This window comes from Ursus americanus, chromosome 4 (genome assembly GCF_024610735.1).
Source record: "Ursus americanus isolate L20-20 chromosome 4, mUrsAme1.1.p, whole genome shotgun sequence".
NCBI lineage: Eukaryota > Metazoa > Chordata > Mammalia > Carnivora > Ursidae > Ursus > Ursus americanus.
Window position 1 is genome coordinate 16,376,010 of NC_142130.1, and position 25,624 is coordinate 16,401,633.

A 25,624-nucleotide genomic window follows, 5' to 3' on the forward strand; every position below is an offset into this window, starting at 1 on the left:
CAAGTATGATGTGTGTAAATATATATAAATGTAAAGTTTTAGAAATTATCATCTCCTTACTGAACTTTCTTTTAACCTCTAATCTGAAGGAAAATCTTCATGACAAGTGAGGTATACCAATGAAAGGCATTTCGTCACGTCTTGGCAATCAGACACTGTGCTTTAAATGTCACATTGTCTTCAACTGTTTCCTTGTCATTATTTTCTAGGGCCAAATTTCACGTTTACACTAGAGAGTGCCTCTTTCAAGGATCTAAACTTGGACTTCAGAGTGAGTCAGCTTCAGCGTTCACAGGAATATAACAGGAAGGAAGTGGTTTCTAAAGTAACTTTCCTGTTGTTCCTAGAAAAATAGTCACAACAAAGGAAAAGCAGTCACTCAGAGCATAAGTTATATACTCCAGAATATAATTAGCTCCTGTATCTGGAACAGATAGCTACACTTTCTGGTTATGTATCTATCAATTTTTTTTATTGTAATAGTGATGACTCATAATGAAATTATGCATCATCGTTCCATTCATTAAATGGTTTCACTTGCAGGCTGTGCATGTAAACTGCAAATTCTCTGCACTTGTGATCACATCACTCTCGCCCAGGCTCCGGTTCTCCACCTAATATTTGTTAACATACACAAATTCTTTCCAGAACAAGTCTTTTTTTTTTTACGTGCATTCAGAGAGCAGATGCCGTTGAGAATGTCGTCGAGTTACAGATGCACAGGGTACTCCGGCTGAATGTGTCTGGCTATATAGCTCGGAAATATCACTTCAGTTCCTGCCTTCTGCTGCCCCAAACCTCATTCTCCAGGGAACCATCCAAAATGGCAACGCTAAGAATGACTAAATTCAATCCTCAGATCAGCTGTTTCCGAAATGGTAGAGCATGCTTTTCAACAAATTCAGCATAAGTTCTTCTCTTGTTCAAAAAGGTGGGAGCACCTTTATTATCTGAAACTTTATTATAGGGGGAGAACTAAAATGCAACAGCAGTTACTGGCATGTGATTCAGAAAACAAAGCAAACAAGGAATTCTATCTTCCATGATTCCACAGGAGAACTTCTCTTCTACTTCCCCGCTCTCTTCCCCAGTCCCACCTCCTTCTCTCCTTCTCTTCCCGCCATTGCCCTTTGTTCGCTCCGCCTCTTTCCCATTGTACCACCTCCCTCCTCCTGACCCTCTTTCTCCCTCCTCAGGTAGAACTAGCACTTACTTCAGCGTTCGGTTTACAAAGAGCCACACTCCTCCCTCCTCACGTCCCTTGTCACGGTCACTGCGGTCTTGCCACAGTCATTTTAGCATCCCATTTTACACAAGACCCCAAAAGGGCTCACAGAACCGAGGGTCGAAATCAGGCCTCCTTATTTCAAAGCCTGTGTCCTCTTCTGAGACCAGGCCACCTCAAGAAATTCCTTCCTTCCTCCCTCATAGATCCCTCTCCCTCTTCTTTCTCCCTTGAGTTTCCTTTCCTCATTCTCTACTCCTCCTCCATGACACCCAACAAACCACCTTCCACCCCACCCCACTCCCATCTAATGGGTCCTTCAGTAACTCCCCTTCATCTTCAGAGAGGTCATGTAATCTTTGCCCTGCCAGAGACAGAGCCTCCCTAAAGCAGCGCTGACCTTTTGCCCCAGACCCACCCCCTCCCTCCATCCCGGGATCCAGATCTTGTCCATTTGTCTCCTGTAGGAGTAGTGGCTACTTGCTGAACTAACCATAGGTAGGATTGGAGGGAAATATCCAATTGGGGAGTTTTGTGACACTCTTTCTCCCTCTCCCCCTCCCCCCCTCTATCTCTGTCCCTCCCTCTCCCTCCCCACAAATGATACATGGTGTTGTTAATGGTGTTTGTCATATGTTACTCTCTGACATTTGAAGAAAATATTTGGGATATTCAATTTATACTACTACTGTCTCTCATCATTTTTAAAGAGAATATCATAAATCCTTTCCCCCTGAAATAATTCTTCTTCCATTACAAATTTTTGGATGATATACCTGCCTATATAAGAGGATTTTCATAAAATCCTGAAGAATCGCCTCCCAACAATTTTATTTAGGAATTTTTGTGTTCTCCCTTCGGTGGTGTCAGTTACTCCAATTACAAACTGAGGCACTAAAGATGATAATTTTGTATTCCCCAGACTCCTTACAACTGTGAAATTTTAATTACTCTGGTAAGAAATAGTTTCTTTTGCATGATCACAAGGCTGGTGGAAGGTTTTGGACATGGAATACCAAAAAAAAGAAAAAAAAAATCTTTTTCCCCCCTATTTGAGGAACTACAAATGTGAAAAATGAAAAAAAAAATTTTTCTCTGTCCTACAAACATAATGGGAACAGAATTCTTTACTGAAATTCAGATTACATTATTTTGTGATTTTGGTTTTGCCTCAGAGAAACAACTACAAGGATGTTCATTCAGAATGAAACACGGTTACGGTTTGTGATACAAGGAGATTTCCCGCTAAATCAGACTTTTTTTTTTTTTTTTGAGAAGAAATTGTGACCAGTTAAGTAATAATTAAAATTCACATACAATCAAGGCATATTCAAACTGACAACCAGGAGTTAAAAAAAAAAAAACCAAAGGAAAAAAAAAAGGTGTCTTTCTTTTAGCAGACATGTAAGCAGTTCAGATATTCAGCTCTTATATATCATCAAATAATGGAAGCCGTGATCATAGTAGTACTTCCAGATAACAAAACACCAGTAATTAAATACCGGTGATTTACAATCGCTCCCTTTGGGCTTTTGTTTTGTAGTAGTTTTTGTGTGTTCATCAGTCGCTCCCTATTCTCAATTCCATAGGCCGGCCATAGTACACTTCGGTCCGTATTCCATCTGCAACCTTCCTGAGCCCCTCTGCTGGAGCGACCACTCGGTTTCCATAGCAACTGCTACATAACTATTGCTCCTGGGATAGCACGAGGGGAGAAAGAACAGTAGGGAAAAAGGACAAAATCTGGGTAGTTGAAGCAGAGCACATTCTCTATGTCACTGTGAACTACCAAGAACTTTTTTCTGTTTCCCTATTTGGAAAGTACTTAGCAACTTTTCTGAGTAGCACTTCCAGCCCCATCTCTGACCAATGGTAAGAAATCCTTCTTCCATCTTCCATGATCATGACTGCCCAGCGTGGGTCACCCCCTCCCTTGCACCCACCCTTGGTTCTTTGCACTCTGACAGCAGCGCACACAGGATTGCTTCAAACTGCAACACAGAGCTCTGTAAGTTAGCATGAAATAAAGAACGCGCCCATTGCTCCATGCAGCCCATCTGATAGACCATTTGAGATTTTGCATGTAGGCATACCCTCAGTCCTTCCTCAGTAATGACGAGGAATGGTTTCCTATGGAGATTGATTCTCTTATCTAACTCCAGAGAACTCTTATTTTTGTAACTGGGGAGAGCAGGAGTCCCTTGCTGGGAGTGAGAGAATTGTCTGGGGAACCCTGAAGTGTTTATTCCCAACTTCACTTTGCACGTACAAATACCATTTGCACACGGATTTCTTTCTCCTGTAGTTATAGAGGGTCTGGAAATCCGATCCGTAGGCTGGGTGGTGTCCGTCTCCGTCTCCTAAGGAAGTCTGAGCCCTCTCTCTCTTTTTAATATGAGAATTCGAAAGCAGTGGGAAGTGATGCTGGACCTATCACAGCATTGCTAACAGACAGCCTATTACAGTATTTAATAAAAACAGAAACAGCATGCCTGTCATAGGCTAATAAATCCTACCTCCTGCACGCTTTAAAAACAGTATGAAGCAGCTTTCACGGAGCTTCTGATAACTAATCTCAAGCATGGCTGTCTAGCGTGCCTGTCACTCCTATTGTCCTCCCAAACTCTTTCAGACATTTTGAGCGGAGAGTATTAAAGCTATGAGTTAGCAAGGGTTGTGACATTAATGGTCCAGAAAGGCTTTAGGCACGCGAGGCAATGATGATTACCGGTGGCTATTTGGAGGACTGCACCGGATCGCTGTCATTGAAAATTAAGCGTGGCTTTTGAGGAAGATGTGACAACTACCGGAGGTAGGATTTGCATGTAAAACAAAGGAATCTGTTGCTGTGTCGGGCTTTTGTTTGCTGTATGCCTTGTGGGTCGTGAATCGCAGCCAGGTGCGGAGCGAGAGCAGCAAGGGGAGAGAGGGGAGTGGGGGACGGATCAGCTTAGAGCAAAACACAGTGGATAGTATTATATTTTATGGCAGAAATGCCTCGAGGACAAACTGGCTCCAGGCTGGTAGCCTGCTGAGTGTGCATTCCACGTTGCTTTTCCCTTGGAGTAGAATGCTTAGAGGTCACGGAAAAAACAGTTTGCTTCTTATCTGTGGTGCCAGCTGGGCTGTTGGTAGGGTTGAGTGAAGACTTTGGTAGGTGGGAGGCATAAAGGTCTAAGAAAAATCACGAAGAGGAAGTGGTCGTTAAGACTTGAAACCTGTTAGATAAATATTTTATTCCCATGGTCAACGTGCTTTGATAGCCAGAGTCTAATTTTTAAAGGGGGAAATTGAAAAATTACAACGGATTTCCCCGATAAAGAACTACTTCAGATTTAATTTATCATCAAAGAAAACTGGTACCTTCGTCCATTTTGCATATCGAAAGGCTGATCCACACTGTTTGTAGTAATGGTTTTGCTAAAGCAGAGCAGGAGTTTTAGATTAAAAGAAGGGGCTTTCTCTCTGTTCCTGTTCCTGCTTTTAGACTATTGCCGGGCTGCAGATGGAAATAGTGATTCCTTAGAGGTTACGGACTTGACGTTGTACCTTTTTCTTTTCCTCTTTTTTTTTTTTTAATGAATACTGTAAAAGCACAATTCTCCTTGAAAGAGGAGAGGGCAGTTGGGTTCCAAAGTCGAGCAGATAATGAGTGGATTTGCAGAGGAACTTAATACTGCTTTATACTTTATTATGGGATTGGCATAGTTCGATCAGAAAAGGCAATGTCGGGAAATCATAGGTTGAGCTTTTTAAAGCAAAAATGCAATGGTCAGAAACTCATGTTTCCCCAACTTGATCTATGGTGCAAGTTTCAGAATTTGTCATTGCATATGACCCTCAATGTGAAGTGGCAGAAACGTAGTTGAGTGCATTTCTCGGTGCTGTTGCGTTATTTCCCCGATGGGCTTCCCCAACTCCAAAATGTACAGATGTTGCTTTAGCTTTTGAAAAACCCTAGGTTCTGATGCACTGATTTGATTGTAATGAATTATAAAGATACAAAGAATAATTGTATATTTATCAAAGAATGTAATATTCTTCTAAAACTTTGGTATCAATGCAGTATTAACTAGGAAAAAGTGAGAGACAGTTATGGTATGCTTGTTTTCAGCTAAGTATCGGAGGTAAGGCTCAGTAGGGCTTTTTCTTTTGTCTAACGCAGTTGTGTTTGTACATTTGTGAGCTTCTGTGTATATACTGCCATTCACAAAGTTGACATCATTGCCCTGTAGGGTATGGCATCTATGCTTAAAGTTGTATGCCTATTTTTCCTGATAGTGTGATGAATATTATTGAACCAGCCCAACTCTCTTGTCTAGTTATGTGACCAAGAGTATGTGTCCATGAAACGACTGTGTAAAATTTCTGGTGCAATTGATGACTGTGACACAGTTTTCTGCCTCTATGTGGCCAGTGGAATGTGTGACCTTGACCTTGTAAAGTCCCATCCTCTAGCCAATTGTGCTCACCAGTCGAGAGCCCATACGTAACAAGAGAGCTTACGATACACAAACAGAAATACACACACACACACACACACACACACACACACACAGTTCACATACTATCACAAGTTTACAGCTGAATATTATTTCTATTGCTTTCATTAATTATATTTATTTGAAAGATTTTCACTGACTCTCATCTTGCCAATGTCTTCTGAATCTAATCTCATCAAACATTTATTTTAGAAGGAGTCTGTGCCGTAAAAGTTGTCAATAGGAGAAATTTTGCTGTCACCATGCTCGTAACACTTTACTGATAAACTAAAATGACTTTTCACAATTTTCACAGATTTATGGAAAAATTTCCTATATCAAATCTTCAAGGTATATGTGTCTAGACTGGACCCCACAACATGAAAAATATAGGGGAGATATGGAATTTATTTTCTTTGTAAGATGTGGGGAAAGCCAAACTAAGTAATTTAGTCAAAACAACCTACTTTGTATCACAAATTAATTTCATTACTTCTTTATATTGGTAGATATCAACCAAAGCATTTACACATATTTTTCCCTTTCAGTTTGTGCTGTAATCTAGTAATGAAAAACCAGTAATTCTCCAGCTATCCAGAAAACAAGTCCAAAATCCACCCTGACATAAAAAATAAGCAAAGCTTTAGTCAGCCTTGTTTTCTCAGTCCCCACAGGTAACACAGCCAACGTATCAGTCACCAAGACATAATTCACCAAGTCCACAATCACCCTTATTCTCTGTCTCTCTCATATACACACACATACTCATCATTCTACTTTATTGGTTGATATTGGACCAGACATTTCTCAAGCTAACACAATCTTTTCTTCAATCAGCTTTCTCCTCTTACCAAAAGATTACAAATGAATCTTCCAAAAATAGTCTTGCTATTGTATCAGATTAAAAAGACAGACTATAATAATGTATATATAATATAATCCTAATTTTTATACATATGTATGTAGGAAAAAACTAGAAAAATGTACACTGAAATGTTAGAAATTCTCTTAGTATATATTATTGGTGCATTTTATTCTCTTTATTTATTTATAGCTACTAAATTTTTTTTTAAAAGCAGGTATTATATTAATAGTCACAAGGAGACTTACACAGTTTCACCTCCTTTTGCAACCATGTGGCCATCTTTTCCCCATTAACGTACTTCATATCATCCACTTTATCTTCACCCCAAATTCTGAAGTCATTTGTTGGTCGGGGCATGACTATGAAGAGGTGCTATTCTCCTACCAGAGTCCTTTTCTCCTTGGGTTTCTTGGTTGGCACATCACAAAAAACTCAGCATCATCCTCTCTAGTAGACCAATGCCTCCTACTTCTTAAACCAGGTTTACCAGAAAAGGAGCGTGTGTGCGCGCGTACCCTGTTACATGCTTCCTATTCCGAGTCCCAGCTTTTTCTCCATACCATACCAAATTATCCCCCAACTTACTATATGTTGAGTTTTTATTGTCTGTGTCTCTCCTGCTAGAATGTAAATTCTATGAGAACAGCGATTTTGTTGTGTTCCCAGAAGCATCTATAGCACCTATTGTCGAATGAATAAACGGATGAATATAGAAACTGAATATTTGTCCGCATCGAAATCCGTCAGTAGCATTAGGCTCCAAGCACAAGTTTATCAACTTGAGGGTCAAAGCCGTGTCAAAATGCCCTGTTGCTTTTTCCAAAGAGAAAGATACTGGACACCTTGAGGAAAGTCAAGGAGATTTATCAAGATGATTTTCTTTCTCCTCTCCACACAGGAGGGAAAAAAATATCACATCACTGATTTCAATCTATGTCAAAGCAAATAAAAATTCAATTTGCCTGAATTTGATCTTATCCTAAGATGACTTCTTTTTCAAAAAGACATCTTCACAGATCTGTACAAATAACTACGGACATACACATGTTCTATGTTTTCTCTGCTAGTGATGAGAGAAAGGATGGCAAACCCAGGTTGGGAGATACAATTGGGCTCAATACCCCTTTCTAAGCATACAAACCCCAGTACTTTATTTGGCCATAAGACTCAACTAACAGTAACTAATAATGGTACTAGTCATTTACATTCCATTTATTGCTCTCTAAATCAGCATGGTTAGTCTCATGGTCTTGTGAATAGTGACCTGTCCAGCATTCATAAAATACAGGTCTTCAAATAATTAAAGTATAATCAAATAGTCTTATTGTCCAAATTGGGTACAAATAATAAAGCCCAATATTTCTCGAAGGTTTATAGTCTAGAGAGGTAGTGTGATGGGAAAAGGACCCAGCGTCTAAGACAAGCACAAGGCTGTAGGAAGAGATAGGCTTGATCTGAGTCTCACCTTCTCTACTTCATAGTTATGTGACTGGGGACATTTTTAAAAATCTTACAGAGCCTCAGTTACCGCACTGGTGCTTCTTTGGGTTAGAGATGAAATGTGACCATGTGAATCAGTGCCTCGTTAGAGTACTTGGCACAGAGAAGAGGCTTAAAAAGGAAGTGTTCTCATTGTTGTTGTCATCTTACCGTCACAGTATGCTCGAATAGCAGCTACTAAACTTTCCATTCAACAGCTAGAAAAACTAAGGTGCGAAAGTTACTCAAACTGCTCAAGGTCAAAGAACTCGTAAGCTACCGGATTTATTCTCCCTTCAGCTAGAGAGACTCCTCACAAATAGAATGACAGATTAACCTTCTTTAATGTATTTACTGGCTAAAGGCTGCCAGTGATAGGGGAATGTTTTAAAAGGCAGAATCTGAAAGAAAAGGTTTTTCTTTCCTCCGTGAACAATGTGGGTGCTTCATGTATCCTTTCCCCCCAAAAAGGATATTTAAACTGCCGTGAAACAAGTTAAACAAACACTAATTGACTAATTAAGAAAACCTCAGTCTTTAGACATCACCATAAGGGAGTGTTGGAACCCCAGCTTCACAACCCGCAAGACTTGGGTTTGAATCCCACTTCCGCCCGTTGCCAGTTGTCAAAATCTCCCTAAGCCTCCTTTGCTCCAGCAGAAACATAGGTAGAAATAGCACATCGTTTGTGGGGTTGTGAGGATTAAATGGGGTAGTCTGTGCATAGCACCATGCGTGTGCATAACACATAGTACCTATTTTCCCTCTTTTACTATCTCAGATGAAACTTGTAAACATTGTGTGTGTGTGTGTGTGTGTGTGTGTGTGTGTGTGTGTGTGGCACTGAGGGATTTGGTTTCAAGTATGTCCTTGAGGTCGTATTTCTTGGCATTACGTGCCGCCAAAGTCACCCCGTAGGTACCATTTAAGAATCACTTAAGCATTAAGGTATCACATAAAATCTCAAGGTGTTTGAGCACCTGGCCAGCACCAGAAACAGAATTTCTGGAAATGTTTCACATTTGCTCATTTCTGATTAGACCCAAAATGCAAGAAGCAATTCTGGAAAAATCAAGAAAATACAGGCTTTTCTGAGATACCAAACCCAATTTTACAGATTCATGTTCAAAGACCTTTATCTGGGGTGCCTGGGTGGCTCAGCCAGTTAAGTGTCAGTTAAGTGTCTTCAGCTCGGGTCCTGAGCCCAGGCTACTGGGATGGAGCCCCGCATCAGGCTCCTTGCTCAATGGGGAGTCGGCTTTTCCCTCTGCCTGCCGCTCCCCCTTCTTTTGTGTGCGCACTCTCTCTGTCAAATAAATAAAATCTTAAAAAAAAAAAAAAAAGAAAAGAATTTTATCTGAGTGCCGCCTACCCTCGGCTTTGTCAGGCTGTGTTCTCAGCACCTTCGTCTCCACTCGAAATGTGACTACCTGGCCTTTATGATTGCTAAACTGATCCAATGAACACATCAGGTAACGGGACTTCAGTGCGGGACATGCATGAAATTGGCAATTAGCATCATCAATTATTCTAGATTTAACACTACCAATTTCTTAATGCAAAGGAATTCAATTTCCTTTCATTGCTTAATAAAAATTAGCACCTCCAATTAAACTATTGAAAGACATTCTCAAATACGAATCTACTAGATAAGCTAAATTTTTCTTTAATCAGTTCTGAACCTCACCTGACACCCAACAACTTCTCCAATTTCAGATTCTTGAAGGTCGGTTTGTATCGCTAACGATCACATTTGTGCATTTGTGTTTCCTTTAATATCGTGTCATGTCTCAGTTTCACCTCTTTACGTGCAACTGGTCCCAATAGTGCTGCCTCTCTCCAACATGGTGGATATGCCATTGTCATTAAAATGTCACAGATTTTCAAGGTTTGATTTTTTGTTTTAAATCTTCACAGAATATTGCTCCCTTTTGCTCTGAGAATACTCTGTGCAGGGTTCTGCCATGGCCCTTAGCACACTGCGCTGGGATCTTTGATTCACTAACCTGCTGCCCTCCTCCCCAGTTAAATTGTAAGTCCCGGGAGGTTAAGGACTGGGTCATGATCGTCTCAGTATTTCCAGGGCCTGGTAGAGTTCTTGGCAAATAGTTAATGCTCTATAAGTAATTCGGGAGGGAGGGAGGGAGGGAGGGAGGGAGGGAGGGAAGGAAGGAAGGAAGGAAGGAAGGAAGGAAGGAAGGAAGGAAGGAAGGCCGGTCTATACTAGATTTCTTAGTGTCCAGTTTGACCTAAGGAGTGTAAATGACCAAGGGGATAGATAAATCATGTACCTTAGAAAAAAGTGCTGCATGAAACTATTTTCTAATAAGATAGCCCTGGACCTGCCCTGTGCTTACTAACTTCTCATTCACCTGTCCTCTCATCTCTTCTCCCCCTATTCTCCGGCTTATATCGGCTGCTTCTATGACTGTTTCCCCATCCCCTTCTCCGCTCTTCTGTCTGCCCACAGCAGCTACCCTGGCTTTCTAAAGAGTATGGTGGAGCTTTTCATTTGAAGCCAACTGCAAGTCTGACAGCCTCAGACAGCAAACACCTTAAGCCCCCTCCTCATCAAAGCCAGGGTGACAGACGAGCCTTGGTGAGAATTTCAGCTCAGGGGGAGGGGAAAAATAAATCAGCTGTCAAAATGTCAAGCCTGCTGACTTCCGAGGAAAGAGAGAGAAGATGCTTATACCACCAGACGGCAGGGCTTTGGTTTACATTTGCCAGCATTTGTACTAAATAGGGAAAATGTCAGATGAATCCCACGTGCAGGTTCCTTGTCACTTTGGTGTTTTCCTGAGTGTGAAATTAAAACTCTAGAATATTCTGGACATGGAAGCTCGTTTTCAGTTTTCACCAAACCCACTCAATGTGTAAATAAGAATAGTTAGGCAAGTAGTAAAACATGTAACTAATTTTTAAAGTGTAATCTTTGGCCCAGGTAACTAGGTTGCAAACTCCTTGATAGCAGACACGACATTTTTATAATTCTTAGGTGAACAGAACAAATTAAATATATATGATTTTTTTAAGAATAACTTTTTGATTGATATACACTCTTCTCTTCACCCTATTCCCCGAGGTAGAGCCGTAGTACAGAAATCAGGTAAACGTCTTATCATTACTTACCAGGCTGCTTGACTGGAGATGGAGGGTTCTAGAAACCACACAAAACTTAATTGCACTGAATCCCCTTTGTGCACTATGGTGCAGACAGGGCTCTTAGGGAAGAGGAAGGAAAAGGGGGTTTTGTGAGTTCTGAGGTTGCCTGTTTATCCATGGAATTATGTTACTCACACATCTCTGTCATTGGAAATAATTCATAAAACCAATCCACGTAGGCTTCTACCAAAGGAAGATTCAACTTGGAACTTTGTCGAAATAAAGCCCTTACGACACTACACATGTCTGGGGAATTCCATTGTGCTTGGTGACATAGTTCAGGACTTTATAGATAATGAGTTTGGTTAGACTTTTAAGTCTTTTAATTATTAAATTTTTCACTGGAAAGCTAGTAAAGGTCAAACATCTGACTCCATAACTTATCTACAAAAGTAAAGTATCTTTCCAAGTGAAACTCTTAGGAAGTTAAAAAAAAAAAAAAGGGCAATTCAAATGCAAATCTACAATCTTTGTTGCTTCTCATAGATGCAGAGGATCATTCTGGCTGTGCTGCATACAGCACTTTATGAGGTAGAGAGAGAAGCCCTTGGTAAATCTTTTTTTTTTTTTAAGATTTTATTTATTTATTTGAGAGAGAGAGCATGAGCAGGGGGAGGGGCAGAGGGGGAGGGAGAGAGAGAATCCTTGAGCAGAACAGACTCCCTGCTGAGGGAGGAGCCCAAGGACAGCAGTGGGGGGGCAGGTGTGGATAGGGGTCCATCCCAGGACCTCAAGATCATGACCTGAGCGGAAGACAGATGATTAACCAACTACTGACTGAGCCATCCAGGACCCCTCACTTGGTAAAACTTGCCCATGAGATAATTCTTGAATGTCTTGAATTTAGTTTCTCGTACAATCGTTTGAAAATTTCTGACCATGTGAAGGATTTGTAGCTCCATCAAAGTGAACTGGAATTTCCTCTGAAATTCCAGTGGAATTTGCCACTGATGGTCCTTGGATTTTATTTAATTTCCTGGTATATTCCAAATGAAGAAATTAAGGCAGGGGGGAAACAACCTGACATCTGGAAGAAAACAATACCTAACTTTAGAGGCAAAACTCTAACAGGATTGATCCGGTTTCTCCCTCTCTGTGGGAGTAACCAATGCCTGCTTTAACCTCACTTCCTAGCAGTTTGATTTGATCCTGCGTGGTGCTGGGCAACAGCCATGTGGGGCTTCTGTGTAGACAGCTCAAGGCAACTGTTTGCTTTAAAAACATAAAAATAGAACAGTACAGGACTCAATTCTCTGTTGGAATGAATAAAAAAAAAAGTTGAGAGAGAGGAAGTGCATATCTAAAGGAGAAGGAAGGCCTAGATAACATGTTACCAAATTTGAGAAAATCTCTTCGGGTATATAAAAGATAACGATAACCATGGTACAAAGAAAACTGGCCAAAGAATGTCTATTACAGGGGCGTCTGGGTGGCTCAGTGAGTTAAGTATCTGCCTTCAGCTCAGGTCATGATCCCAGGGTCCTGGTCTGAGCCCCACATTCGGCTCCCTGCTCAGCAGGGAGTCTGCTTCTCCCTCTCCCTCTGCCTGCTGCTCCCCCTGCTTGTGCTCGCTATCAAATAAATAAAGTCTTTTAAAAAAATGTCTATTACAACCTGCTTCTCAATCTTCTGGGCCTATTTCCCTCCTGACAAGTAGATCTAGTGTCTGCTGAAATGCAACTGTGAAAAAATGGTATAAAAAATAGGAGATATGCTCTGATTTATATGCCTATATGAAACGTTGCCTTGTGTGTAATTTTGATTTCATATGGTGTTTAGTTTGTTTACTGGAAGAAGATTCTTACCCTAGACTGATGTGCTCAGGTGTCCACATTAAAAAAACTATATCTAGGGGGCGCCTGGGTGGCACAGCGGTTAAGCATCTGCCTTCGGCTCAGGGCGTGATCCCGGCGTTATGGGATCGAGCCCCACATCAGGCTCTTCTGCTGTGAGCCTGCTTCTTCCTCTCCCACTCCCCCTGCTTGTGTTCCCTCTCTCGCTGGCTGTCTCTATCTCTGTCGAATAAATAAATAAAATCTTAAAAAAAAAATCTATATCTACTCTCCATTCTGCTAGCCTTTAATTGATCAGTCCTCATTTCATGTCAGCATTCATTCAACTATGCATTCATTTATTCAACGAATATTTACTGAGTATCCGCTGTGGACTAGGCACTATGATGTGTATTGGGGTTACAATGTTGAGCCAGCTCACAAATGACCCCATCCCTAACCATGGACGTTCTAGAGCTGGATGAGAAAGATATTTTTCTAATAGTCACACCAATAATTGTAAAATTACAAATGTAATAAGTACTAAGAGATTATTTAATTAGAGACATTAGTGTACTCAAAAATGTCAGGAAAAGCTTCTCTGAAGAAGAAAGGACTGAGATGCTAAACGAAGAAGCATGAAAGTGAGAAAAAAAAAGAAAAAGTGTGAAAGCAGCAGGCATTAGAGGAAAAGCTTTCTAGGCAGAGAAAATGCATGTGCAAGGCTGAAGCATGGCACCCTCACTTATTCAATGTTTATCAAGTGTCACACCTGTGTGTGGGAAAGGCTGGGAGGGGTAGGGACTTCCTACTCCTACGGAGCTTGCACTCCAGTGAAAGGCAATCCATTTTTTTAAATTAATGAATGAGATAAAAAGGAAGCCTGTTACAGAGAGTAAATGGGGACTGTGCTCTGAGGAAGGGCCAGTGTGGCTAGAGAGCAGGGATCAAGCAGCATGTGGTAAAGATGAGGCTGAAGAGACAAAAAAGCATCTGGCTAGGTAAGCCCTATAGGTCCTGTGAAGAAGTTTGCTTGTGACGCAAAGGGCAGTGGAAAGTCATCCAAGGTATTAAGCAGGAGGCAGAGAAGATACTTGTGCTTTGCAAAGGTGTCTCTGTCATTGATCCGCCGCAATGTGGTGATCAAGACAGAGGTGAGCAAATGGGTACAGAAAAGTCAATGGAGGGGCTATCGTAACCATCCAGATGGGGGTGGCTTAGACCAGGTGGCAGTGAAATGGCAGACAAGCGGCCAGAGGAGCCATGTTCAACAAGTCATATCAGAGAGTTGGTAATTGGCTAATTTCTGAGAGGATGGGCGTAAAGAAGAAAGAGGTGTCGAGGACAATTTTAGACTTCTGGCTTGAGTATCTGGATAGATGGTGAGATTATGAGCCCTGGAACATGACTAGAGCTCTCTTTGATCAAAAACATCTTGCAGTTGTAGTCTATATTTACCACCTCCACTTCCTTGCTCCCCATTCATTTTTTTTTAAAGCACTGGTATATGAATTCTGACAACAGTGGTTTCCTGTGATTGCAGGAAAAGTCACCCAATTTGGCTTTTTCACGCCCTCATGACCCTCAATTATATATATATATGGTACATATTATATACAGTACACACACACACACACACACACACACACACACATATGGTACGCACATACACACACAGAATGATTCATTTTTTTCTTGAAATCCTCTCTTTTCCTTGATTATAATTATGTTTCATTTCCCAGGTCCCCTCCTACTTTACAGCTCTTTCTTATCTTTCCTCTTTGCTGGATCCTCTTTTTCCTTCCCTTATTTTTTGTTATACTTTTCAGTAATTGAAAATACTGTCTCAGGGCACCTGGGTCGCTCAGTCAGTTAAGCGTCTGCCTTCAGGTCAGGTCAGGATACCAGGATCCTGGAATGGAGCCCTGCATCAGGCTCCCTGCTCAGCGTGGAGTCTGCTCTTCCCTCTCCCTCTGCCTCTCCCCCTGCTCATGCTCTCGCTCTCTCAAATAAATAAAATCTTTAAAAAAGCAAATGAAACGTGGAAGAAAGAAAGAAAGAGAAAAGAAAAAGAAAATACTGTCACTACTTTCATCCCAAACCATCTCTCCAGCTGTGACCTTGCTCCCCAACCCAAGTCCCACATTGCCTGCCACCTGGTAGACTTTATGGCTGCTGTCTACACTTCCAAACTCACTTGGCAGAACTGAACTCATGGTAAGACCTAATAAATCTACTCTGCCGGGGCACCCAGGTGGCATAGTCATTAAGCATCTGCCTTCAGCTCAGGGCGTGATGGGGATCGAGCCCCACATCAGGCTCCCTGCTCTGCTACAAGCCTGCTTCTTCCTCTCCCACTCCCCGTGCTTGTGTTCCCTCTCTTGCTGTCTCTCTCTCTGTCAAATAAATAAAACCTTTAAAAAAAAATCTACTCTGCCTCAGGTTTCCATTCATTGTGCTACTGATGGCCCAACTTCTTTGAATCCTTCCCCAACTATAGACCCAATTGGCCTGAGTCCTATTGAGTCTTCCTTCAAAAATCTTATGTGTCTGTATCTTTATTCCTCCCTATGCAAATAAAGCCCCTTTGTTCTCACACCTTGGTTATTATGATAGTTTGCTCACGAACCTCCTTGCCTCTAGTCTGATTTTTTTTTTTCAAAGTGCTATCCTTAAATCTCTGGCATAAGAATTACCTGGGGGAGCTTTTTAAAAATATCAATTCATGTGGCCTGTATTCAATCAGAATCTTTTTGGGTAAAGCCTACAACTTTAATAAACAGCCTACACAGATATATCATGTGTGAATTTCGAAGAAAAAATAAAAAAACTGTTCTAATCTCTACCCACCCTGTTTTCTCCCCCTGGCCTTTCTTAATGAGTAGCTCCAAGGCATGACCTTGATCATGGAACCTCTGCCATCACAGCTCTTCAGTGGCTCTTGCTTAGCCGAGCAAATGAAGTCTCACCCAACAGCACAGGTCATCACAGTCCTCCAAGTTTTGATGTCCAGATACATTTCCAACCTAATCTTTACCTCGCCTTTCTTACCCTCTAATACAACTGAACTGTACCACTTGCCACCCCTCAACCATACCTGTCACAACATCCTCATGCCTCTGTCCCTTGGCCCAATGCACTTTAAACACCCAGGAAATGTCTCCCCCCACCCCACTCTCCATTTCCACCTGTCAAACTTGTACCAACTCTCCAATGTCCCCTTCTGGATAGAACCTTCTCTCAACCCTTTCTATTTTCCCTCTCCCTTTCCATTCATTGTCCCCCAAGCTAGAAGGGACCTCTCTAGGATTTGAGCTCTTTCAGCAGGGTTTACATTTTGCTACATACTTATTACATAGTTAAACACATACATCCTTTTGCTTTTTTTTTTTTTTTAATTCTACTTACAAATTTCATGAAGAGACACATTTATAAAAAGATACCTTTATGGAACAGAAAGAAAGTTGACCTGGGTTCAAAATTCATCTAGTGCATGCCCTTGGGAAAACCATTTAACTTCTCTGAGCTTCGTCTCTGTTAAGTGGGATAGTTCACTTACATTATAGGATTTGGGTCAGTATAAGCTGAGGTGTCTTGTAAAAAGCTGAACCCTATGAAATTGCTCATATTCAATTATTTTCACTTACAAAAATTGAAGTTTCATTATATCTAGCAGTCCTCCTATATCTTAGTACATTTTCCTTTAAAATACCATTGTGTCCCACGCTGTGCTTTGCATCGACTTCATACATCAGCCCCTCCGCCCAATATATATATGTGTATATTTATATAATATTATGTACATATTATATATATTCATTATATATTCATTATATTCATATAATGATAACCTTAGAAAAGAGACCAAGAGAACGCTACACCAACACCAAGTAGGCAAACTCTTAATCTACCACCATGCTCACTCTTGCCTGTTCCTTTTTCAAAGCAGGTGAACAAACAGGAATTTTAACAATGAGCTAAAGCAAGCTCTTTTCTAATAAGAAAGTTCTGTTAAATAAAGGTCAGCAGGAAATGTAACAACACTCATTGTCTCTTGTTTATGGGCCTTCTGGGCATCACACAAACTTGCTCAAATTCCTCTCCTGAGCATTACCTTACCTAGAGTTTACCTAACTCACATTACACCTCCCCTGGCTGGGATCTTTTGTCATCAATCAGAACAGCAATGAGACCTTCCAATGCAACTTCTAAACAAAGTGTGCACATCGGGGCGCTTCAGCTATGTTTCTCTACCCCTGAGAGAGTATTGAGAACCCTATTGACCGATTCACTCTAAGGGAACTCTGAGCTTAAGAAAGTCAGTGTTACATTGGTTATAAATGATCAGGAAGGAACTGATGCTTTCATGTTCCTGCTTAGTGTTCACTCTTCAGATTTATCAGTCCAAGGAAAGATTCTTTGTCTAATGAATCTAAAGATTCTTTGTTAAAAAATAATTTGTCCCCAAAAGACGTTATGCTAAAGGATGTCCTCAAAGAGGTTATAGATTATATATCACATTCCAGGGGTTAGGAGTGAGACAGATGCCATAAGAAAAGTACACAGCGCTTTGGGTATTTTCATAGAGAAAGATTACAAATCGAAGCTAAAAAAGGATAAAGTACCAAGAAGAAGCATCAGCATTAACAGGGTTCCAATCTACCTCTCTGTTTGTTTGTTTTTTTCTTTTTGACACTTATGTGGGTGTTCTGTGATATCGGAAAATTACCATCTCTGTGCCTCAGTTTCCTCCTAAATAAAATGGGCAGGTGGCTAGTACAGTACAGCAGGAAGTAGCCCTTCAAGACTGTTGTCTGTTGTTAGGATTAAGGTAGGATCGGGTACTCATGTCAAACGTTACAGACAGTTCGGATGGGAAGGGCTTTAGATTTATGATTTGGCTTTTACTAATTCATTGGCGAAATGAGAGGTCACTTTCCAAAACAAGGTTAAGCATCAAAATTAGGTTCACTATCATTAAAAGACTGAGCAGATGGTGAGGAAGCAGGCCGTTCTTTAAAAGAATTTTTCCTCAAAAAGCAAAACAAGAGTGAGGGCAGTTGATAAAGAGCCAGTAAGGATGCAGGAGTGGTCTAGATACCCTTTCTTTTGAGAGGAAGGCCATGAGGGCCTCTTGATAGCTGGTGAACTTGCGTCTTACCTCATTTTGAACATTACACATGGAATTCACATGGAATTATTCTGAGTCCCACAACTCAGTATAGGAGGCATCATCACAAAATGGAGGTTTTTAAGATAGGAAAACTGAAGCTCAAAGACAGAACTAAGAATCCTGACCCTAGTCCCACAGCAAGTATTGGCAGAACCGGGCTTCTACCCAGTTCCTTTGACTCTAGACCCCAGGCCACACTGCCTCACCTCGCTATGAACACATCATCTCTGCTTCTGGAGGCTGTTTCACTAAGACATGGACATTTCCAGAGAGGATTTGGGGGCAAGAACCATGGAGAAATAGCCGCTCACTTTTCATATGGTCACAGCTAACAAGACCTTTATTGAGCACTTTGTAAATGATAGGCACTTTACATAATAATATCACCTGTAGCTTGTGAACCCCTAGCAATTAAGGCATGATGCTAGGCATTTGCTAAGGATTTTCTCATTTTCAGGGGCGCCTGGGTAGCACAGTCATTAAGCGTCTGCCTTCGGCTCAGGGCGTAATCCTGGTGTTATGGGATCGAGCCCCACATCAGGCTCCTCTGCTGGAAGCCTGCTTCTTCCTCTCCCACTCCCCCTGCTTGTGTTCCCTCTCTCGCTGGCTGTCTCTCTCAAATAAATAAAATCTTTATAAAAAAAAAAAGGATTTTCTCATTTTCAGCTCAGAATAGACCCAAGTGCTCCTATTATTCCCATTTTATACTTGCAAAAACTGAGGCTCGGAAAGAGTAATGAGCTTGCCCAAGGTAACACAACTTGTAGGTGGCAAAGCTGGGGTTCAAGCTGACGCCAGACGGACTCCCAAATTTTCGAGCACTAAATTTGACACCTGCTGGCCATTTGACATATTTTCTGCTCAGGTGCCAATCTGCACGGGCCCCAGTGATACAGGCCTGGACTGTAAGGTCCCAAGAGGGTCCTGCCCAGAGCCCCAGGAGACAGAGGGAAGCACATGACTCATGGATAAAGGTCTGACCGGGACAATCTGCTTTCCTGTGGATTAACATCTATCTCTGCTCTCTTCCTTACCCACTAAGTAAACCCCTAATGCACGGTGCTGGCCCTCACCCAGATGCTGAGCAAGGTTTCAGACATGATTCTAAATGGTAACTATGGAAGAATGATTTGACAGTGTTCCCCCCACGAGCTTCCACACTGAGAAGGAGCAAAAAGGAAAGGAGAGTTAAGCAAATGAGCACAATGTTTTGTAACAGACCGCACATATTTTCCTTAACATATCGTCAAATTGTTTTTGTTTTCCTGCAGTCTTATCTTTTGAATAACAAAACCAAAAAAGTGAATCCGTTCTTCTGCCACCAATCTCTAAGATAATTCAGGTTGACAACTCATTTCAGATAAAATATAAATTATGTCCCAATTCTCTTTGATAATACTTTCCATAACCTAATATAGATCAGTGGCATTATAAGCTTTATTTCCTTCCTAGCCCATTTTCCCCAAATCAGCCTTGAGCTCATTAATTGTAGTACATGGGCTGCTTTCCTATAAAATCACCTTTCCTCAGTCCAGGTAGAATTTGGATCACAGGTCCTCTCGTTTCTACAAGTTTGTGTTGTTGCTGATGTTTTGTTGTCGTTGTCTGTAACTGTTTTAACTCAAGCAAATGTAATAATTTTCCTGGCTTTTGCTTCCCTTAAATTGTAGATATTCAAACACTCTATTACCCTGAAATTATTGTAATCTGTATTCGGAAGCAATGACCTAATAAGATACACATTTTTATGCCTCAGTAGTCTGCTAGATTTGTGAATAAATACCAGTCAATTCCGACAGCACCTTTAATGGTGTTCAGATTTCTTCCTTCTTTCTTAGGCAGTGCAGTGTGATGTTATCCATGTTTCAAAAGCATAAGAGCTAAGGAGTTTCTTACTGGTAGTTCTTCAATCAAGATAAGCAAAAACAAAACGAAACTGCCCTATGCCAAAGTGTCAGCTTGGTTGGATTTTTATCACTGTTTGTCAAAAAGCTTCCACTAAAATGGCATTCAATTAATTCATATTTGCAAAAGCAAATCATTTCTAATAAAAATTTAAAGTGAAATTCAAACTGGATCTTCACCTGAAACTTGAACCTCTCAATTGCTGTTCATCTAAAGTCAGTTAAGATTTATGACAGAGACAGAAAATATGAGGAAGAAAACAGATTTCCTTTATTATCATAACCTAAGTGCCATCTGGCACCATGCTAGGAAAAAAACAAAAACAAAAACAAAAAACAAACGAAATGCAGTTTGGGACTAGTCTTGGTGTAGATGTGCTTATAGAACTTGATGAAAAAAATTGTGCAAGATGAACTAGATATTGGCCAGTGCAGACTTTTACGAAGACCTGTTGAAAACAAAATAAAAAAATAGATGTATAGGCAAGCCACTCAAATGCAAGTAATGATGGGGTGGGTGCCTGGGAGACAGAAAGGGACAGAGTTCTTGGCTGAGCATAGCAATGAGCACTTTCTGGTCAGCTTCAGAGATTCTTTTGGTACGGGACATTGTTTAAATTGGTTTACCCCAAAATGAAAACTTGAGAGGGAGTAACGGTAGGTAGAGAAAAAGAGTAGATAATTAGAAGAAATCATTGAAAAGGAATATGCCGGAGCCAAACTGTTTTATCAGAAACTATTCAAATTAATAATGGCTAACATTTTTGATGACTTATTCATGAGTCAAGCACTATACTCCGTCATCTCATCCTGTTGACAAATTATAAATAGGTTTTACTATCTCTGTTTTTCAGAAAAAGAAACTGAGGCACAGAGAGGTCTGGCAATCTGTCCAAAGTAACATAGTAAGTGTTATGACCTTGATTCAACCTCAGATGATCCAATCCTGATTCCAGAGTCTTTACTATTAATCACCATTGCCAAGAAATTCCAAAGCAGTGTGCGTTATTATAACAACTTTCAGAGCATTATAGTCATGGGTAAATTTGAATGAACTTCTGGTAAGAATTCAAACCTGAAATGTTTATCAGAGTCAGATCTTGAAACTACAGCTGGTACCAAAGCACCATGCCTCCTCATCTGTTGTTATAGATGAACCTTGAAATCATAGTAAGATTTGGAGAGTATATAAAAATTTATGTTTAAAGAAAAAGCATTTTTTTCTTATCAGGGTTTCACAGAACCTTATTAAAAAAAAAAAAATCCCTTCTTTTTCCTCTGATGTAGAAGTGACCCAACTGCAAATCAATTTAATTCAGCTTTTGTGAATAATCAGTTATTGGGCCCCTTTCGAGAGGAAACACTTACGTTTTTGCTTCTCCTTAAAAATAAAGAACTCAAATTCGCACTATTGCCATGAAACAAGTATAATTCACATTCAGAGTCAGTAGCATAGGAAGATATAAAGGTTAATAAAAAGACTAGAGGACATGTTCCTTTGCCCTCAAATTGTTTGCAAATTAGTACTGATGATGACTTAAAAGAAAGTCCTGCTGAGTTTCCAAAGACATATGGGGTTTGTGTGAAGGACCCAGGTCCCTGCCCTCTGCAAGTGACCTGATCATGGACAGCTGTTGTCCAGAGGGGACCTCATGTGGCTGTCAAATTCTTTCTCAGAAGTCAGCTGATCAGAACATATGACCACGTCCAAGGTTCTTGTCTTTTTCTTTTTTTTTAAGATATCGTTTACTTGAGAGAGAGAGAGAGAAAGAGAGAGAGAACACACAAGCAGGGGGAGGGGCAGAGGGAGCAGCAGACTCCCTGCTAAGCAGGGAGCCAGTGCAGGGCTTGCTCACAAACTCAAGACCCTGAGATCATGACCTGAGCCCAAGGCAAACACTTAACCAACTGAGCCACCCAGGCACCCTGGTTCTTGTCATTTTAATCGGTATTTCTTAGTGACTGTACCTTCAGGAAGGACAGAGATGATAAAAGTGATGGACTGACAGAGCAGAGGTGCTGGCACAGCAAAAGAGTGACTTCCTCCATGCCCGCTGAAAGCCCCCCACATTGCCTGTTCCTCAGGTTCACTCTACAATTGGGAAATTAAAAGAACGATGAGAGTCGAAAGAAAGAACAAGCAGAACATCTTACTATTTTCCAGCAATAAAACAGCTCTTCACTATCCACAAAACTTTCCCTACCCAAGGCTCTTCCCCCAGCGTGTGAGTACAGGGTAGGGACCCCACAGTGTGAGGACTGTGAGGTTCTGTGTCTGGATTTGACCCCTGTTCTTCCATTACTAGCTGTGTGACCTTGGGCAAGTCACTTCATGCTTTCAGTGCGTTTCTGCATCTATAAAATGAATTCTCATAATATTGACCTTGCAGGTTTGTTGGGAGTTTGAATGAAATGACATAAATACGTGTTGGTATGATGAGTGATCAATTCAAACTGGTCAAAGCGATAACAGTATCACCTATGTTCACAAAGCCTCATGCCACCGTTAAACTTTATGGGGCATAACCACTTCGGTTGTGTTGTACGTGGTGTGTGTGTGTGTGTGTGTGTGTGTGTGGTTTACTCAGGTAAATTGTTAAGTCTCTTGTTTTAATATTAATTCCACCCTAAAGGATATGGTCTCTGACATTCAGGAGTTACAATTAAGTAATGAACGCTGTACACACAGTGATGTATTAAAAAGCAGAATGTGCTAAATCTCATAGTAGACCCATGAAGTGCTTTGGGATCACCAAGAAAGGAAAGGCTAATTTTGACTGGGAATTTGGAACAGTAAATAAAAGACAGGATATTTGATCTGTAGCTTAAGACAAGGGCTTGGATAAGAATTAGAAGTGAGAAGGAGAAACAGATGTCTTAAAAATGACAGAAGAATCAATTTGGGGATTTATGGGATATGGGGAGTGAATGAGAGAGAGAAACATGACAGATAACCAGACTTTTTAAGCCCAGAAAACTGGGAAGACAGTGTAGGTTGAGGGATCGCAGAGAAGGAATAGAACTGGTAGAAGAGGATGAGTTGGTTTGGAACATGTTGAATTTGAAATGGAGGAAAGACATCCAGATAAGAATGTCTCCTTGTGAAATATAACGTGTAACTCAGAAGCAGCATGTAGATTTCAGAGCCATTTTCATGAATGTGACCATTTAAACTCAGGCGATCGCTTTGGGGGAAAGAACAAATCAAGAATTTACAAGCAACTAGGGTAAAACGGTGAGAAGCAGCTATACTTCAGGGCCACTTTAGAGGTATAATTTTAAAGGAACCTTTGAGGACCTGGGGAAGAAACCAAGAGAATTCAGAATCGCAGAAGCCAAGGGAAGACAGAATTTCAGAGAGACAATGATGAACAGGAATGTCAGGCCCTGCAGAGAGCCTGGGGATGGTGAAGACAGAGGGACTATTTTGGCCATTATGGTGACCTCAAAGAAAGCTATTTCAGGAATGACCCCAGAGCAGAACAATTGAGAGGGTAAAGTGGGAGGAAAGATGAGGCATGGAATCATAGCTTGAGGGACAAGAGAATGTGTTTTATTAAGATAACAGAAGGCTGAGCACATTTGCAGATTGACGAGAAGGAGCCAGTAAAATGGATTAAAGCTGAAGAATAAACAAAGGCTAATTAATGTTTTGAGACCCTGGAGCACTGGTTATCAACCCTTTCTGAACATTAAACTCCCCTAGGACCCTTACAATAATACTTATGCCTAGTTCTGATCTGCAGAGATACTGATTAAATTGTTTTGGGGTAGGACAGGCACCTGTATTATTTTCTAGTTCTTCCAGGTGATTCTAATATGTATACAGACAGAAGAACCACTGACTCAGAAGAATTGGACACTGGATTAAGGCCACAATAAATGTTGCTTCTGGATGTCAAAGGTGCTCTTCTTCCTCTAAAATCAGTTATGGTTGTATTGGGGTAGAGGAGAAAGGAAGGGATGATTTAGGAAGAGAAAATTTTGAAGGAAGAATATTGAAAGAAATAATGGATGGTTTCAGTCTGATAAAGTAGAACAAGAGACACTTGGAGGAAGGGGCAGGAGTGACGTCATGAAAGAAACTTCAAATCCCAAACAACCATAGCATTCCACCAGGGATAAATAAGGTAACTGTCCATTTACTGCCTTCTTCTTCTTTTTTTTGGTTGGTGACCTCCTAACACACAAAAAAAGGCATTACTGTCTTTCCCACTCTTCTTAGGAAAAGGAGAAGAAAAAAGAAAATTTATAAACAAGGAAAGATCTGGAAGAACAGTAAAGTTACAGAGCCTTAAGGAAGACTTGTTTAAGCAGGGGTATCAAATGGGAGAAAATTTAAACTGTGGATTCCAATGTCCGTGAAATCACTTAGAACCCGCCCACGAAGGCATCTTGTAAATCACCTTGCCCAACTCCTCCCATTTAAATGGTGAGTGGACAGAGATTCAGAAAGATTCTGTGACTCAACCAGACCAAATGGCACATTAGTACCACCAAGGGACCCTGAAACAAAGTCCTCTGTTCCCACTCCAGCACCTGCTGTTCCCATACACACTCTGCCTCATGACCTCTGTGGTTGCGGTCCTCAGTGAGAAAAATGGCCGCAGATCTTGTGGGAGGATTAAGAAAATCCGTAAATTGTTTTTAGCTCGTTGCAAGAGAGGGAAAAAAAATGTTCAATTTCTTCTTTATTGCTATTATTATGTGAACCAGATTGAATTGCTGTGTCTCTTAAGAGTTTCTTACGACTAGCGCGAAGTTTCCCATTTTAACCCAAGCCAATTTTAAATTGCCCATAGAATACAGAGATAACTGTAATAATTCAGTCGCCACACTCAGTTCCTTGTTTGAAATACAGCCGTGAGGAGGAGGAAAACTTGCAAGCCTAGAGAAGCGGCAAGATAGAGCCTGCAACACTAAGAAAAGATATATTCCAGGTAATTAAGAAGGGGCAGTGTGTAGGGGCGCCTGGGTAACGCAGTCGTTAAAGCGTCTGCCTTCGGCTCAGGGTGTGATCCCGGCGTACTGGGATCGAGTCCCACATCAGGCTCCTCCGCTATGAGCCTGCTTCTTCCTCTCCCACTCCCCCTGCTGTGTTCCCTCTCTCGCTGGCTGTCTCTCTGTCACATAAATAAATAAAATCTTTAAAAAAAAAAAAAAAAAGAAGGGGCAGTGTGCGCTAACAAGGTCGGGGGGTCCCCCGCACGGCATGGCCTCAGCGTGTGCACAGTGGTCATAACACTCAGGGCCTGGGGTTGTTCATCCATAAAGTGGGAAGACCGACTTCAGTCACCTCTCAAGTCCCTTCCATTTCTGACTATATTTTCATTGTCGCCATCATCCTCCACAAAAATATTCTGAAATAGTTTAAAACAGAGTACGCAGAATATCTCATGGATCATAGTTCCAGGGTTTTTTTTTTAATATAAATTTTTAAAAATTAATCTAATTAAATGAAGGTATGTCTCCACTTCCAGTGTCTTATGTGTCAAGTAGAAAAGCACTAGAGTAAATACTGTTCCCTCTCAGCTCTGTGCGTCAGTGGCCTTTTCACTAC

The 25,624-nt window shown here is 41.0% G+C and overlaps 1 protein-coding gene across 1 annotated transcript in view; it reads left to right on the top strand.

The window, feature by feature from the left end:
• The first annotated feature begins 3,516 nt into the window (after positions 1-3,516).
• Positions 3,517-25,624, top strand: part of KCNMB2 (potassium calcium-activated channel subfamily M regulatory beta subunit 2) — a 232,693-nt gene continuing 210,585 nt past the window's right edge. The window contains exon 1 of the mRNA XM_045788686.2: positions 3,517-4,037. The gene's annotated coding sequence lies outside the window, so the exon portion shown is untranslated. The remainder of the gene's footprint in view (positions 4,038-25,624) is intronic.